Consider the following 15,058-nt stretch of genomic DNA (forward strand, 5'->3'; position numbering starts at 1 on the left):
TGAGTCAGCTTGGCCAGGGTGAGAGTAACGGGAGTGGTGATGACGGGGTTGTCGTGGCTGATTGCACAGCCTGCACAGCCTCCCTCGCGTTTCTGGTCATTTGCTCCTTCCCCAGGACAGTTCTGTGCAGCCACATCACTGTTGCTTCTCGCACATAGGTGCTCTGGGTCCAGTCATGCTTGGTGTGTGCCATGTCCCTTTCCTTTCTGAGTAGACCAACCTGTGCGGTCCTGATTCTGGAGCCTTCTGGTATGTTCAGCAGGTTCTGCTCAGCTTGGGCACTCCCTGGTCAGGTTCCTTTCCTGAGCTCTGGCACCTCTAGGTCCTAGGTTCTATTCCCATTGTTCAGCTGGCATTTCCTAGGGCCTGGCTGTTGTAGAGGTCGATGCTGTCGCTGTTCACCGTGGGCACAGGGAGCATTGCTTGGCTCTTGTCTGTGGGACAGGTCTGCCAGCATGGCTTACTTGCCGTTTGTCTCCTTTACAAAGAAAAGCCGGGCGAGCATGCCATGTTAGGGCTGGGTTCAGTTTGGATCTTCAGGCGGCTCTGTGTTCCCTGGCACTTGGCTGCCAAAGCCTGTATGTCACTTATGGCTTCTTTTCCTTCACCACTGGGTGCTTTCCCAATTCTCTGGCCTCCAGGACCCACTCACTCTGCTCTGTCATACTGGCCTACTGTAATGTGTCATGAGTTGTGTACGCTGAGCAGTCCTTGGGAGACGGCTGCTTGCTTGGATTCAGATTTTGCTGGGCCTGGACTAAGCACAGAGCTTCATGGGAAGTGGTCCTGCCTCTGCCGCGTAGGAGTGGCCGACAGACATCGCCTCCCTGTCCCGGGTCCGTTCTGGGACTAGCAGACAGCCTACGCATCCTCACATGGTTCTGGCTCTCATTCTCTTAAGCCAGTGGACTGTTTCATTGACAGATCACAGCTGTGTTGGACTTGCTGCTTCTGCACAGCCAACATGCACTTCACCACTGTGTCTTTGTTATCAGATGGTTGATGTGGAGCAGACAGTGAGGCGGCACCTTCCAGGGAGAACTGTTCTGTAGGAGGAGGGTCTCAGGTAGCCACTCCCGAGTCATGCCCCTTCACCCAGAAGGCTCCTGCACGGGAAATGTGTGTGCCGCTCTGGAAAGACATTTTGCGGCTGACTGAGCACCAGGAATCACAGCCTATCCACAGATCGTCCCCATGCGCACCTTGTGCAAGAGGATTGTCAGCAGCACAAGGAGCGACGCAGTGTGGAGCGATCCTTCCGGGGGGAGGCGGGGGACTCCCAGAGAACCACACAGATGGGGTATTGATGAGACCCCTTAGACGCAAAGTGGAAAAGATGGACTTGCCAGAAAGCCCCGGCCTCTTCCTGTGCCAGACCTCTCAGAGGATCAGTCTGTGCACACAGAGCTCTGGTCACGGGCAGCGCCAAGGAGACTGTCGTAGGCAGGTGCCCTTCAGTTGCAGTGCTGCTGGACAAACCTTTCCTGACCCCGTTCACATCTCTGACAACCAGGCAACCCGGACTGAGGGGCGAGCCTTCTCATCCCTACCGTGCGGGAGTGTGTTCAAGGAGGAAGCAGCTCTCGCTCATCACAGAAAAATTCACAGTCGAGAAACATTGCATGTGTGCAAGGAGTGTGGAAAGGCCTGCATCGACCTGCCTCACCTGAGAATGCGCCAGAAGCTTGACATTGGGGAGAGGCATCACACATGCCGTGAGTGCGGGAGAGCCTTCAGCTGCAAAGACACACTCGTTCAGCACCAGAGAACTCACACTGGAGAAAGGTCTTACGACTGCAGTGCCTGTGGGAAAGCCTACAGCAGAAGCTCCCACCTCGTTCAGCACCGCAGAATCCACACCGGAGAAAGCCCCTACGAGTGCAGTGAGTGTGGGAAAGCCTTCAGCCGCAAAGACACGCTTGCTCAGCACCAGAGGTTTCACACTGGAGAAAGGCCTTACGCGTGCAGCGAGTGTGGGAAATTCTTCAGCCAGAGCTCCCATCTTATTGAGCACTGGAGAATTCACACCGGGGCAAGGCCTTATGAATGCTTCGAATGTGGGAAATTCTTCAGCCACAATTCTAGTCTAATTAAACATCGGTGAGTCCATACTGGAGCGAGGTCCTACGTGTGCAGCAAGTGTGGGAAAGCCTTCAGCTGCAAAGACACGCTAGTCCAGCACCAGATCATCCATTCGGAGTGAGGCCTTACGAGTGCAGCGAGTGTGGCAGGGCCTTTAGCCGCAAGGACACGCTGGTGCAGCGCCAGAAAACTCACACTGGAGAAAGGCCGTATGCGTGTGGGAACTGCGGAAAATGCTTCAGCCATAGCTCCAACCTCATTGTACACCAGAGAATCCACACCGGAGCAAAGCCGTACGAGTGCAGGGAGTGTGGGAAGTGCTTTAGCCACAACTCCAGCCTCATTCTGCACCAGCGAGTTCATTCCGGAGCAAGGCCTTATGTGTGCAGTGAGTGTGGAAAAGCCTATGTTAGCAGCTCCCATCTTGTTCAGCATAAGAAAGTCCACACTGGAGTAAGACCTTACGAGTGCACTGAATGTGGAAAGTTCTTTAGCCGCAACTCCAGCCTCATTCTGCATCGGAGGGTGCACACGGGAGAGAAGCCTTATGTGTGCGGTGCGTGTGGGAAGGCATACAGCAGAAGCTCCCACCTTGCCCGTCACCGGAGAGCTCATGCTGGCGAAAGGCCTCTCAAACACAGTGATTTTGGTGACGCTTCAACTGCATGTGGGAAACTTGCTTAGCACCAGAAAGTTCACGGAGGAGGAGATAGCTATAAATAAAGAAAATGTATTATAGCTTTGCCCAACCTGATAGGACCTGTACCAGAGGAAAGCTGTGCTAGTAACTTTGGGAAGGACCACATGCAGCAGATGAACCTTGGCATGTGTGCGTGTGCCCTGGAGAGTGTTCCCTTGCGTGGGGAGCCCTGCTGAGGCACACCGCTCCCTCTCCTCAGGAAGGCTGGCCCAGTGCTCCCATTCATTCGCTTATTTGTTTTGTAAAGGCAGATTTGCAGAGAAGAGATCTTCCGTTTGATGGTTCACTCCCCAAATGACTACAGTGGCTGAAGCTGAACTGATCCGAAGCCAGGAGCCAGGAGCTTCTACCAGGTCTCCCACGTGGGTGCAGGGTCCCTAGGCTTTGGGCCGTCCTCCACTGCTTTCCCAGGCCACAGGCAGGGAGCTGGATGGGAAGAGGGGCAGCTAGGATACAAACCAGCACCCATATGGGATCTTGGCACTTATAGGTGGGGGACTAGCCATTGAGCCATCATGCCAGGCCCGGCAGTTACTCTTGAAGGTTTTTTTCCGTGTGAAATGAGAGAAGAGGTGGGTGCTGCCCACAGGAGGGAGTACACAGCGCTAGGGAGTGGGTCTCTGTGCTTTGACCTGTTTCACTGTTGTCCTAGATGTGCTGGGGAGGACTGAAGAACTTTTTGTGCTTGACTGCACAGCCTAGATGTGACAGTTTCCCATGAGCCCAGTGTTCATTCTAGAGGGCCTAGTTGGTGTGAAAATTTCCTGGACTTGTAGAAATGATGAATCAGTCCCTTGACTATTACACGTTTCCCAACACTGTTGAGGGGTTGCCATCTCCCAGGCTTGCAAACGAGTTGTTGCCTGATGTTCAGGAAAGTGCCATTGACTGTGAGAATCCAGGGTGAGGTAGGAACGCCGAGCTGATGGAGCGGGCTGATGTGGCCAGTGAGACTGGCACATCCCACAGGATAATCTCTAAGTGTTCTAACCCGGTATATGGGACGAGAGTAGAGAGCCTCTGCAGCCCTGCAGAGGCCCACAGCTCCTGGGTCCAAGGACTCAGGGAACCTTTAATTAATAATTAATTTAATTTAATTTGAAAGGCAGATTTTACACAGGAGGAGAGAGAGAGGGGAAGATCTTCCATCCAATGATTCACTCCCCAAGTGGCCACAATGGCTGGAGCTGAGCCAGTCCGAAGCCAGGAGCTCTTCCGAGTCTCCTACGTGGGTGCAGGGTCCCAAGGCCTCGACTGCTTTCCCAGGCCACAGGCAGGGAGCTGGATGGGAAGCAGGGCTGCCGGGATTAGAACCGGCACCCACATGGGATCCCTGCGTGTGCAAGGCGAGGACTGTAATCACTAGGCCACTGCGCCAGGCCCAAGTATGTACTTTGTCAGATGTGGGATGTCTAGTAGCTTTTTCCTCCAGCCGTATAGCTTTGAGATGAACCCGTCTTGTTGCATGCTTTGTTTATTCATCTGTGTTGTTTAGTGTTTCATTGCATAGTGTATGTTTGGTTCTTTTGCTTGTATGCATCCAGTTGTTAGTGGGTGTGTGAACTGTTTCCAGCTTTTGGTTGTTAAATTAGGCTATTGTGAAGAATACTTAAGAATATGTTTTATCTTGTAAGAAAATGCAAGCGGTCTCCCAGACATACTATGCTAGTTTGTGTTCTTAGCAGCGGTGGACAGTGTTTTTGGAGTTCAGCTTTTCATGTAAACATAGAGTGTTATGTCATGGTTGCTTAGTTTGCAGGTCCCAGCAGTACATTGTGAGTGTTTGTTCATATCTTTAACAGTGACCTGCAGAGCAGTTTTTCAAATCTAATCAAGTTCCCGGAACCCAATTGTTCCATCTTGGATTTTATTTTGGTGTTGCATTTAAGAAGTTATTTCAAACCTAAAGTCACCCACATTTTTTTCTGATATTGTCTTCTAGGAGTTCTTCTAGCTTTATGTTCGATATTCAGGCCTATAATCTTGAGATAATATTTGTGGAAACTGTAAGACCTGTTTCTAGGCAGATTTTTTTAAAGCATGAAATGGCCAGTGATTCCATCTTTTGTGTTGAAGACTGTCTTTTTTCCACTGAGTTCCCATGGCTCCTTGGAAAAGATCAATTGGCTGTATTTGTCCAGATCTCCCTTCGTACCCTCCGTCCCTAGTTTTAGCATGTATTAAGATACTTATGTGTGGATGTTTGTTTGTTTATATGACGTATTCAGTGATTTTTTCTGATGTTAAACCAGCTTGTATTCTTGGGACAAATCCTTTGGTCACGATGTGTATCCCTATGTGTGTTGCCAAGTCTGTGAGTGAGACACTGTCCATGTGTTTGTATCGATGAGGGATGATGGGCTTGTACGTCCCCTGGGATGTCTCTGCCTTTGCTGTCGGGATAACTTGGACCTCGTTTCGTAAGCTTGCAGCTGCTTCCTCCCTTATTTTCTGGAGATATTTGCAAAGGGCTGCTGGTGTTCTTTAAACGTTTGACAGGATTTGCAAGTCAGACTTTGAGTGGGACTTACTTAGAGGTGAGTGGTTGGCACAACTCTTCAGGTGCCTTCTGAGTGGCAGGGTTGAAAATGCTGCTTGTGACCAGGGCATCCCACGTCAGGGTGCTGCGTTGAGTCCCAGCTGCTCTGATTCTAATCCAGCTTCTTACTACTGTCCTTGGAAAGGCAATGGGAGATGGCTGGCTGTGTGTGCCGCTGCCGTCCATGTGGGAGACCAGGATGGACTCCCTGGCTCCTGACCTTCACCTGGCGGAGACCTGGTTGCTGTGAACACTGGAGGGAAGTAGTGGATGCAGTCTCAGTCATTCCTTCTCCATTTCAAATCAATGAATAAATAAATGTGGGATTTTTTCCTTCCCCCCCCTTTTTATTCTTTTATTTTGATCATCTTTACATATTGATTAGGGCTCATGGATCAAGGGTGACAGTAAAGTGGGTAAGACCATTGTTCCCACATTTGTGTGTGTGTATCTGGGGTAAAGAGGGAGAAAAAGGAAGAAGCCCCACCCAGGCTCCCCAGGCCCCTGATGTGGGGCGCGCTCCGAGGGTTCTGCTCAAGTCGTTTTGATAGTTCAGCAGTTCTGAATTGCTGCCAATCTCGCCATTCCAAGCACAATGAAATCTCCCCAGAATCCAAAATCTTTTAAATACAAATGACTTCGCAGGAGGATGGGGTCATGGAATTTCACAATTTATTTTTTAAGATTTGTTTTTATTGCAAAGTCAGTTATATAGAGAGGAGAGACAGAGAGGAAGATCTTCCGTCGGATGATTCACTCCCCAAGTGTCTGCAGTGGCCGGAACTGGATCAGGAGCCTGGAGCTCTTCCGGGTGTCACCTTTAAGAGACCATGGCTTGTCTTTTTTCCGAGTGGTGGGAACTTCATCTCCCCAATCCCTCGCCATGGCTCTCTGCCGATTGGGGAAACGTGCTGGAAGAGCCTGGGAACTACGTAACCCAGAATCCTTGGCGTGTGCGGGCCGTTGAGGGCGGGGCTTCCAACAGCTCCTCCCCCGTGGGTGGCCGTTGGGCTCTGATTTCTCGCGCTTCTGCTCAGCGGAGCGCGCGGTTGTCGCCCAGGCGACGAGCAGTCTTAGAAGGGGAGCGGAGGACGCCGGGGACGCCGTTAGCCGTCCATAGGCCGCGGCTCTCCCCTGCTTGGTCGGGGGCAGCCGCCCCGATGGGCTCCACTCGGGTGGGTGCCGGTCCGCGGTCCTCCTGACCTGATCTCCCCGTGTGGGTGCTGGCCCTCCTGCGGAAGGGCGCGACGGGCCTTGTCGGCTGGCCCCGAGTGGTTCCCCTAAGGGTTAGGGGCTCCGGGCGTGGGAAAGGTGTAGCGAGGGTCTGGATGGGTCTCAGCAACAAATCAAGTCTTTAGTTTCACTGACATCTTTAATTAAACATTTGTTTTTATTGGACAGAGGAGGAGAGACAGAGATGAAGCTCTTTTTTTTAAAAAGATTAATTTATCTCCATTGGAAAGGCGGATATACAGAAAGGAGGACAGACAGGAAGATCTTCCGTCTGATGGTTCACTCCCTAGTGACTGCAACGGCCAGTGCTGCACTGATCCGAAGCCAGGAGCCAGATGCTCTGCCAGGTCTCCCACACAGGTGCAGGGTCCCAAGGCTTTGGGCTGTCCTCGACTGCTTTCCCAGGCCACAAGCAGGGAGTTGGATGGGAAGCAGGGCTACTGGGATTAGAACTGGTGCCCATATGGGATCTCGGCACGTTCAAGACGAGGACTTTAACAGCTATGTTATTTTTCCAGGCCCAGAGAGGAAGATCTTCCATCTGCTGATCCACTCCCCAAGCAGCTGAAGTTGAGCCAATCTGCAGCCAGGAGCCCAGAGTCTCTCTGGGGTCTCCCACACGGATACAGGGTCCCAAGGCTTTGTACAGTCCTTGACTTTCCCAGGCCACAAGCAGGGAGTTGGATGGGAAGCAGGGCCGTTGGGATTAGAACCGGCATCCACTGGTATCCCCGTGCATTCAAGGCGAGGACTTTAGCCACTAGGCTATTGTGCCAGGCCCGGTTTTATTAACATCTAACCCATGTTGAGCAGTAGGTGTCAGGTGCAAATTGTGATCCACCTTTTGGCTGTCACAATTCTCAGATGTTTCAAAGTGAAGATGCTTGCAGCCTCAGGAGGGCTGGCTTGGAGAGAGCAGTGGAATGGCATGGGTAGGCATTACCAGGTCTTGGGTCCCTCCCTTGAGCCATCTTGTACCTCCCAGGACAAGCGTTTGCAGGACAGTGGATAGGAAACAGAGCAGCTGGTCCTGGAGCTGTGTAGTCTGTAGGGGATGCAGGCCCCCAAGTGTGGACTTAAGCGGCCCACCCACCTGCCTCGGTGGGAAATTACTAAGGTTTACCTTCAAGATGGTTCTGTGGCGAGCAGCTGAGCTTGACTGCTTTTGGGACAGGGGTGGCAATCAGAAGTGAGACAGCCAAGCGTCTCTGAGATCCTCATGCAGGTTTGAGTGGCTGAGTGGGCTAAGCAAAAGAGCCAGGTTTGGGAGACCTTTGAAGCAGGGTTTGGGGTTCTCCTGGCCCTCCAGGGTGTTGAGGCTGAGTTGGGTGCTGAAGGTGTGTGTCGTGACCTGGTTGCTGTGTAGCCCGCTCTGTTAGGAGGTAGGAGGAAGTGCTGGGCTGTGAGCCAGGAGGTGTCTAGTGATACAGTTGAGGTAATAGCTCTGCACAGGTGACAGGGTGTGACAGGATGGCCATTGAGGCTGCGGCTCGGCACCTAAAAGTCAGTGGGTCTGGGCTTGGTTGTCAGGGAAATTAGCTGCTGAAGCAGACCCACAGTGTAAATGGTGCTTCTCTGCTTGCTTCGCCACCTGTTTCTGTGTGTGCCAGACACTGGTCAGTGGGCATGAGAGGAAGGGTAACTACCATTGCCACCAGGACCTTTCTCCTCCCACTGAGAAGCTATGCAGCGAGTTGAGCAAGGTGTGAATGTGGTGAGAAGGAAGGAGAGCCCGAGGCAGGGAAACGCCGTGATTTGACTACAGGGAGAGGCAAGTGCTGTCCACAAGGACAATGCCCCCGCAGAGTGCACTGCCGCGCGGTGCAGCTGTCAGCGACAGCGACAAGGGCTTAGCTTCGGACACAGCCTTTCTTGGGGTTCCCAAGGGAAGTGCGAGGCAGGCAGGTGACCAGTGTAGGTCCAGTTTGTGTAAACAGCTCCGGCAAACCTAGGACACAGGGCTGTTACTAATGTCTGGTCCCCGGCTGTGGATTGATGTCTGGCAGGGGAATTAAGTACTGGCTTAGTGTGGGAGATAGACGAGAAGGTTGTTCAAAGCACGGGCTGTGGATGGCAGGGGACCTGTAAACAAATCTGGCTGTTTGGCCCTCAAGAGTAGTGCACGCCAAACAGCTAAGAAAACAAAGTTGGAGAAGAAGCTGCCTCTCTGTTGGACTTGTCCATTTGGGCAGGGCTGTGTGGTCGCTGATGCGGCCATGTACTCCCCAGGAGGAGTGGGAACAGCTCGTGAAGCTCAGAGGTTCCCGCACTGCGATGTGATGGTGGAGGCTTTCACACTCTTTCCCTCACAAAGTAGGGTGCTTGCAGCCACTGGGACCCCTGGCCAGAGCCTTTCTGTCTTTGGCACAAGGACGGCTCAGTCCTCTCCAGTAGACCACAGGTGCCACTCGCTTTCCTCGCGCATGCTCTGTAGGAGCTAGCTGGGTGCCGTGCACTCTTCCTGACAACAGGCCCCAGCCCCTGCCCTATCCCATGCTGCTCTAGAACGATGAGGCTCCACAGGTGGAAACGGAGATTGTCGGCGACCTTGCCTGGTCCGGCTCAGATGGCCCTGTCCAGTGCGTGGTTGTCTTCTTCCTCTTGCCGGTGTCTTTCCTGTGCAGGAATTTCGGTCCCCTGGTCATAGTTTGGGGGAAGTCTACAAGATTCTTCTTTGACTAAAATATTTTTAGAATATGAGGCGCCTTGGGAAGGATTTGGGGGAGCACTCCACTTCCCCTCCTTGCCTTCCCCATTGGACAGGTGTTGTGATGTCTGCATTTATCCCTCCATATGCCTTAAGCACCTGCTGTTGCACTTACATATCTCTGGGTTTAGCCTTCTGTGCCATGCTCACCAGTCACTAGCAGCCAACGTCCTGTTGAAAGCCACTTAGAGGACCCGGCTCCTCTTCCCTGCAGTGTACCCTTCCCACGTTTCCTTGCCCATTTTCAGGGCTTCTATCAAAAGATTTTATTTATCTGTTTTAAAGATTTATTTATTTTTGTTTGAAAGGCAGAGTTATAGAAAGGAGAGACCGAGATCTTCCATCTTCTAATTCATTCCCAAAATGGCTTCTGCAGCCATAGCTTGACCAGTCAGGATATCAGTGTCCAGCTACATGCCCGGTCCCTGGCGGCCTCTGACCAAAGCAAGCACAGTTGTTTCTGTTTTTAAGATTTTAAGGGTCTGGTGCCATGGCCTAGCAAAATCCTTGCCTTGAACGTGCCAGGATCCCCATGTGGGTGTTGGTTCTAATCCTGGCAGCTCCACTTCCCATCCAACTCCCTGCTTGTGGCCTGGGAAAGCAGTCGAGGACGGCCCAAAGCCTTGGGACCCTGCACCTGTGTGGGAGACCTGGAGGAAGTTCCCGGCTCCTAGCTCCTGGCTTCGGATCAGCGCAGCACCAGCTGTTGCAGTCACTTGGGGAGTGAATCATAGGACAGAAGATCTTCCTCTCTGTCTCTCTTCCTCTCTGTATATCTGCCTTTCCAATGGAGATAAATTAATCTTGAAAAAGATTTTAAAATTTATTTGAAAGGCAGGGTTAGTAAGAGAGAGAGAGATCTTTCCTCCGTTGGTTCTCTCCAGTGGCTGCAGTGGCTAGGGCTGAGCCATGTAGGAGTCAGGAGCTTCTGGGTTTCCCACGTTTTGCAGTGGTCCGACCTCTTGAGTCATGCTGCTCTGCTTTCCTGCATTAGCAGGAAGCTTGATCAGAAGTGGAGCAGTCAGGACACAAACTGTTGCCTAGATTGGTTGCCAGCATTGCGGGCTCTGTCCCAAAACAGCCCCTAGGGTTCTCTTATTCAGGAAGCTTGAGAGGCCCAACTTGGATAGCAGGCCTTCCTTTCACTGGCCTGAGTGTCTGCTCGACGGCTTATTTCCGCATTTCTGATAGGTACTTACAGTGAGACTTTCCATTCCACCCCAGGAAAGTTAACACGTACTTCATCCACATTTCTGTTTGTACAGATTATTGGCACAGAGTTGAGAATGAGGAGGCTCCTTCTGAGCAGGATGTTCCTGTAGGAGTGTCACGGGTCGTGACTCCAAAGCCAGGCTTGTCCACCCGGAAGATGTGTGAGCACAACAGCAAGGAAACTGAAGAGAAACCCCAACTGTGTGAGGCAGAGCTTCACCTGCACCAAGAGCACACTGGAGAGAATCTTCCCAGATGGGATGACTGGGGCACTTCCCTGTTGAAGAGCCGTGACGGAGTTCCTGTGGCAGAGAGGCCCCTCACGCGCAGGGATGGTTGGAAGGGCTTGCCGGCCACGTCCGCCCTTGCCGAGCACCAGCACCCTCCTGGATGGAGGCCTTCCGGGGCGCCGGAGGGGAGCAGAGCCTTTCAAGCTGGGAGAGCCGGTCTTAAGTGCAGCCAGTGTGGGAAAGTCTTCAGGTACGAACATTCGCTTGTTGGCCACCAGAAAATTCATACAGGAGAAGAGCCCTGTGAGTGTGGCAAGTATGGAAAATCTTTTAGGTGCAATGCTAACTTCATGAAACATTGGAGAATTCACAGTGGAGAAAAAAGTTATGAATGCAGAGAATGTGAAAAGTCCTTTTTGTACAACTACCGACTTAAGAGACATAAGAGAGCGCATCCTGGAGAAAGGCCTTGTGAGTATGACCTGTATGGGAAGCTGTTTAGGTACAGCTCCACACTGTTCAGCCATCAGTGGGTTCACACTGCAGAAAGGCCTTGCAAGTGCAGCGAGGGTGGGAAGTGTTTCAGATACCAGAGAATTCCCACTGGAGAAGGGCCCTTCGAGTGCAGCCTTTGTGAGGAATTACTGAGGTGCATCTCGAAGCTCATCAAACACTGGAAAGGTCACAATGGAGAAAGGCCTCACATGTGCAGACTCCTTAGACAGCAGCAGGTCCACACAGGCAAAGGGCCTTACAAGTGCAGCGCGTGTGGAAAGCTGTTTCAGTGCGACCCCAGCCTGCTCAAGCACTGGAGAAGCCACGCCGGAGAAAGGCCGTACAAGTGCCACGACTGTGAGATAGCCTGTAGGCACAAGCACGTACTTGACGAACACCAGGAAGTCCACGCTGGAGAAAGGGCTTACGAGTGCAGCGCGTGTGGGAAGGCCTTCATTAGAAAGTCCCACCTGGCTCAGCACGAGAAAGTCCACCGTGTCCAGGAATGGCTGATGTGCTCTGTGAATGTGGGCGATGCTTTAGATGGAAATCCAGGCCCGTGACACATCAGAGAAGTCACAGAGGATGAAGGTTGCCATTAACCATTTTAATTGAACCATCCAGGAATGTTATCTAAGTTAGTACTTTCATGCAACTAATTTGCAGAATCTTCATCTTGCAAAAGTAGACTATCTTGATTAAAACAAATTCTTTATTTCCTCTGATTGCTGTGTTTTTATGCTCTGTACATAATTTTGACACCTGTAGATTATGTAAGTGGAAGCAGTGTATTTTGTGGATGACTTGTTGGTCTTAGGAAAACTTCCCAGGGTCATTCATTATATGTCAGAATTTCTTCGTTTTGTTGGTGAAATATACCTGTGTGTGTGCACACGTGTGCCCATGTGCAGCACAGTGTTGATTAATGTATCAGTGGGTATTTGGGTTACTCCTGTCCTTTGGCAGATACTGAGGTAATACTCTGATGATGAGTATGCCAACATCTACTCCCGACCATTTGCCCCACAGTACCACCCAGAGGTGAGGGTGCTGGGTTGCACAAGCTGTTAGCATCAGCGCATGAGTCACCTGAAGGACCCAGCCTGTGGTTGCTGCATCTGAGAATGCATCCATGAGAAAGACCCAGTGGTTATTATTTGTGTTAATGGGTGCTCTTGGGGAAGCCTTGAGCCAAATCTCTGCTTTTAATCCACGGTGCAGTGTTCCTTCAAGGATTTTTAATTGCACTTTAACGACATTTATTTTAAAGCATTATTTATTTGAAAGTAGGCAGGTACACTAAGATTCTTGCTGCAGGTTCCTGTAGCAGCTGAGTGTGCAACAATGCCAGGAACCAGGAACCCTGTGAAGATGTCCCGTGTGAGTGGCAAGAGGCAGCTAGCTGAGCTGTCGGTGTGGCCTGCCAGCGTCTGCATGCGAGGAAGCGTGCCGTAGTTCTCGAACACAGGCCTGTGTAGCTGGGCTGCTGCCGTCCCTACCACGGGGTTAAGTGCCCACCTCTCAGGAGGAAGAGACGCAGCAAGCAGACACCCATGAAAGCACGACTGTAGGCATCTTCGCCAAGCCCCTCACACTTTCTAGTCCCCGTTTTGTATGAGTACATGTGAATGTTTCAAATACAGGGCCTGGTGGCTAAAGTGCTCGCCTTGTTTGTGTTGGGATCCCATATGGGTGCTGGTTCTAATCCCAACATCCCCGCTTCCCATCCAGCTCCCTGCTTGCAGCCTGGGAAAGAGGTAGAGGACGGCCCAAGGCCTTGGGGCCCTGCACCTGTGCGGAAGGCCCGGAAGAAGTTCCTGGCTTCTGGCTTCGGATTGACTCAGCTCCAGCTATTGAGGCCACTTGGGGAGTGAATCAGTGGAAGGAATATCTTCCTCTCTCTCTCTTCTTCTTTGTATATCTGACCAATAAAAATAAGTACATCTTGGGGGCCCGGCGGCATGGCCTAGTGGCTAAAGTCCTGGCTTTGAACGCACCGGGATCCCATATGGGCGCCGGTTCTAATACCGGCAGCTCCACTTCCCATCCAGCTCCCTGCCTGTGGCCTGGGAAAGCAGTCGAGGACAGCCCACATGGGAGACTCGGAAAGAAGTTCCTGGCTCCTGGCTTCGGATTGGCGCAGCACGGGCTGTTGCGCTCACTTGGGGAGTGAATCATCGGACGGAAGATCTTCTTCTCTGTCTCTTCTCCTCTCTGTACATCTGACTTTCCAAGAAAAATAAATCTTTTAAAAAGTATTCATATTTGCCAGGCTACAGCCCAAGAAACCTAGACAATGCGGCTTCATCGGCAACACCAGCTCTTTCCAACAGCTGTGGTCTGCTCGTGTTTGTCCCGCACAGCAGCGACCTTCCCTCCCAACCACTGATTCTGAGCTGAAGGTAACAAACTGTTTAGTTGACTTTGATCTGAGTGTCATTATGTCTTGACCTCAAAAGAAGTGCTAAGTGCCACACACCCACAAGGGTCTTGTGAGCACCCATAAAGTCACATTGGGTGAAGATTGTAGAAGTTCAGTGCAGGCAGTGTACTCTTGGCTTGTTCAGCAAAGTTTGGGAGAGAACTTAGGGGAGTGTTAGCTAGAAACAAGTTGCACCGCATAATCCAAGTATCCACAATATACAGGTTTGTGGCATGGATTACATAAATGGGGAAATATTCATGAATTATGTTGCAAGTTTAGATTTACTACGGCCTTTGCCAGAGTCACATCTGTTTTATTTTTTAAAAGACTTATTTATTAAAAAGGTACATCAGATTTACAGAGAAAGAGACAGAAATATCTTCCATTTACTAGTTGACTGCCCACATGGCTGTAATTACAGCAGCTGAGCCCATCTGGAGCCTGGAAGCTGTTCTGGGTCTCCCATGTGGGTGTAGGGTCCCAAGACTTTGCGCCATTTTCTACTGCTTTCCCAGGCCACAGGCAGGAAGCAGGCTTGTGGAAACATAAGGATACATGGGCAGCTGGAAGGACAAGAATCAGTGCCCATATGAGATCCCTACGCTTGCAAGATAAGGATTTAGCCATTGAGCCATCACGTCGGGCTGCGGTTCAAGCTCATGTGTTAGCTGCCATGGGGTCACAGCACATGGCACCTTAGTCACCTTAAAATACTAGGGGGGGGCTTACCTAGAGTGCCCGTAGTCCTTTGAGTCCTCCGTGTTGCCTAGTTCCCATTCCCAAACTGATCTGGGTGTGGACATAAATTAGCTCATGGGATGCAAGTTGGCTGGCAGGGAGTTTTTATTCTTTAGGCATATTATTGCTTGTCTTTCATAGTTGTGATGAATTTTCCACTTTCCATGTGACCTAACCAGCCCAGCAACTTCCTGTTCCATTGTGTCAATTTTTGTGATAACAGGCATATTATTTAATCTTAACTACTCTTGGAAGCCATAGATGGCTAGTTGGGTGGGTTCCTCGCCTCTGTGTGCTCCACAGAAAGTACCAGGCAGATGGAACATTGCAGTCCCTGTTAGGCACACTTTATTGCTTCAGAAGTTGCAGAAGGACTTCTGCCCTAAACTCCTTGCCTTGTAATCTAACAGGTTTTACAATTCCACATCAGCTTAAGGTTGGAGCAGTTTGTTGGTTGGTCCCAGGGCATGTGGCATCAGCATGAATTGGTTTCTTTATAAATATGGATATCCCATATTTGGCACTGAAGCTGGGAATCAGGAGCTTCTTCCAGGTCTCCCATGTGTGTGCAGGATCCCAAGGCCTTGGACTGTCCTCGACTGCTTTCCCAGGTCACAGGCAGGGAGCTGGATGAAAGTGGAGGATGCTGGGACCAGAACCTGTGCCCATATGGGATCCCAACACATGCATGGCCAGG

General features: G+C 51.2%; 1 pseudogene; it reads left to right on the forward strand.

The window, feature by feature from the left end:
* LOC121154969 overlaps positions 1 to 2,958 on the forward strand; it is a 440,652-nt pseudogene extending 437,694 nt beyond the window's left edge.
* The last annotated feature ends 12,100 nt before the right edge of the window (positions 2,959 to 15,058 follow it).

This window comes from Ochotona curzoniae, unplaced genomic scaffold (genome assembly GCF_017591425.1).
Source record: "Ochotona curzoniae isolate NIBS_2020 unplaced genomic scaffold, NIBS_Ocur_1.0 contig_2861, whole genome shotgun sequence".
NCBI lineage: Eukaryota > Metazoa > Chordata > Mammalia > Lagomorpha > Ochotonidae > Ochotona > Ochotona curzoniae.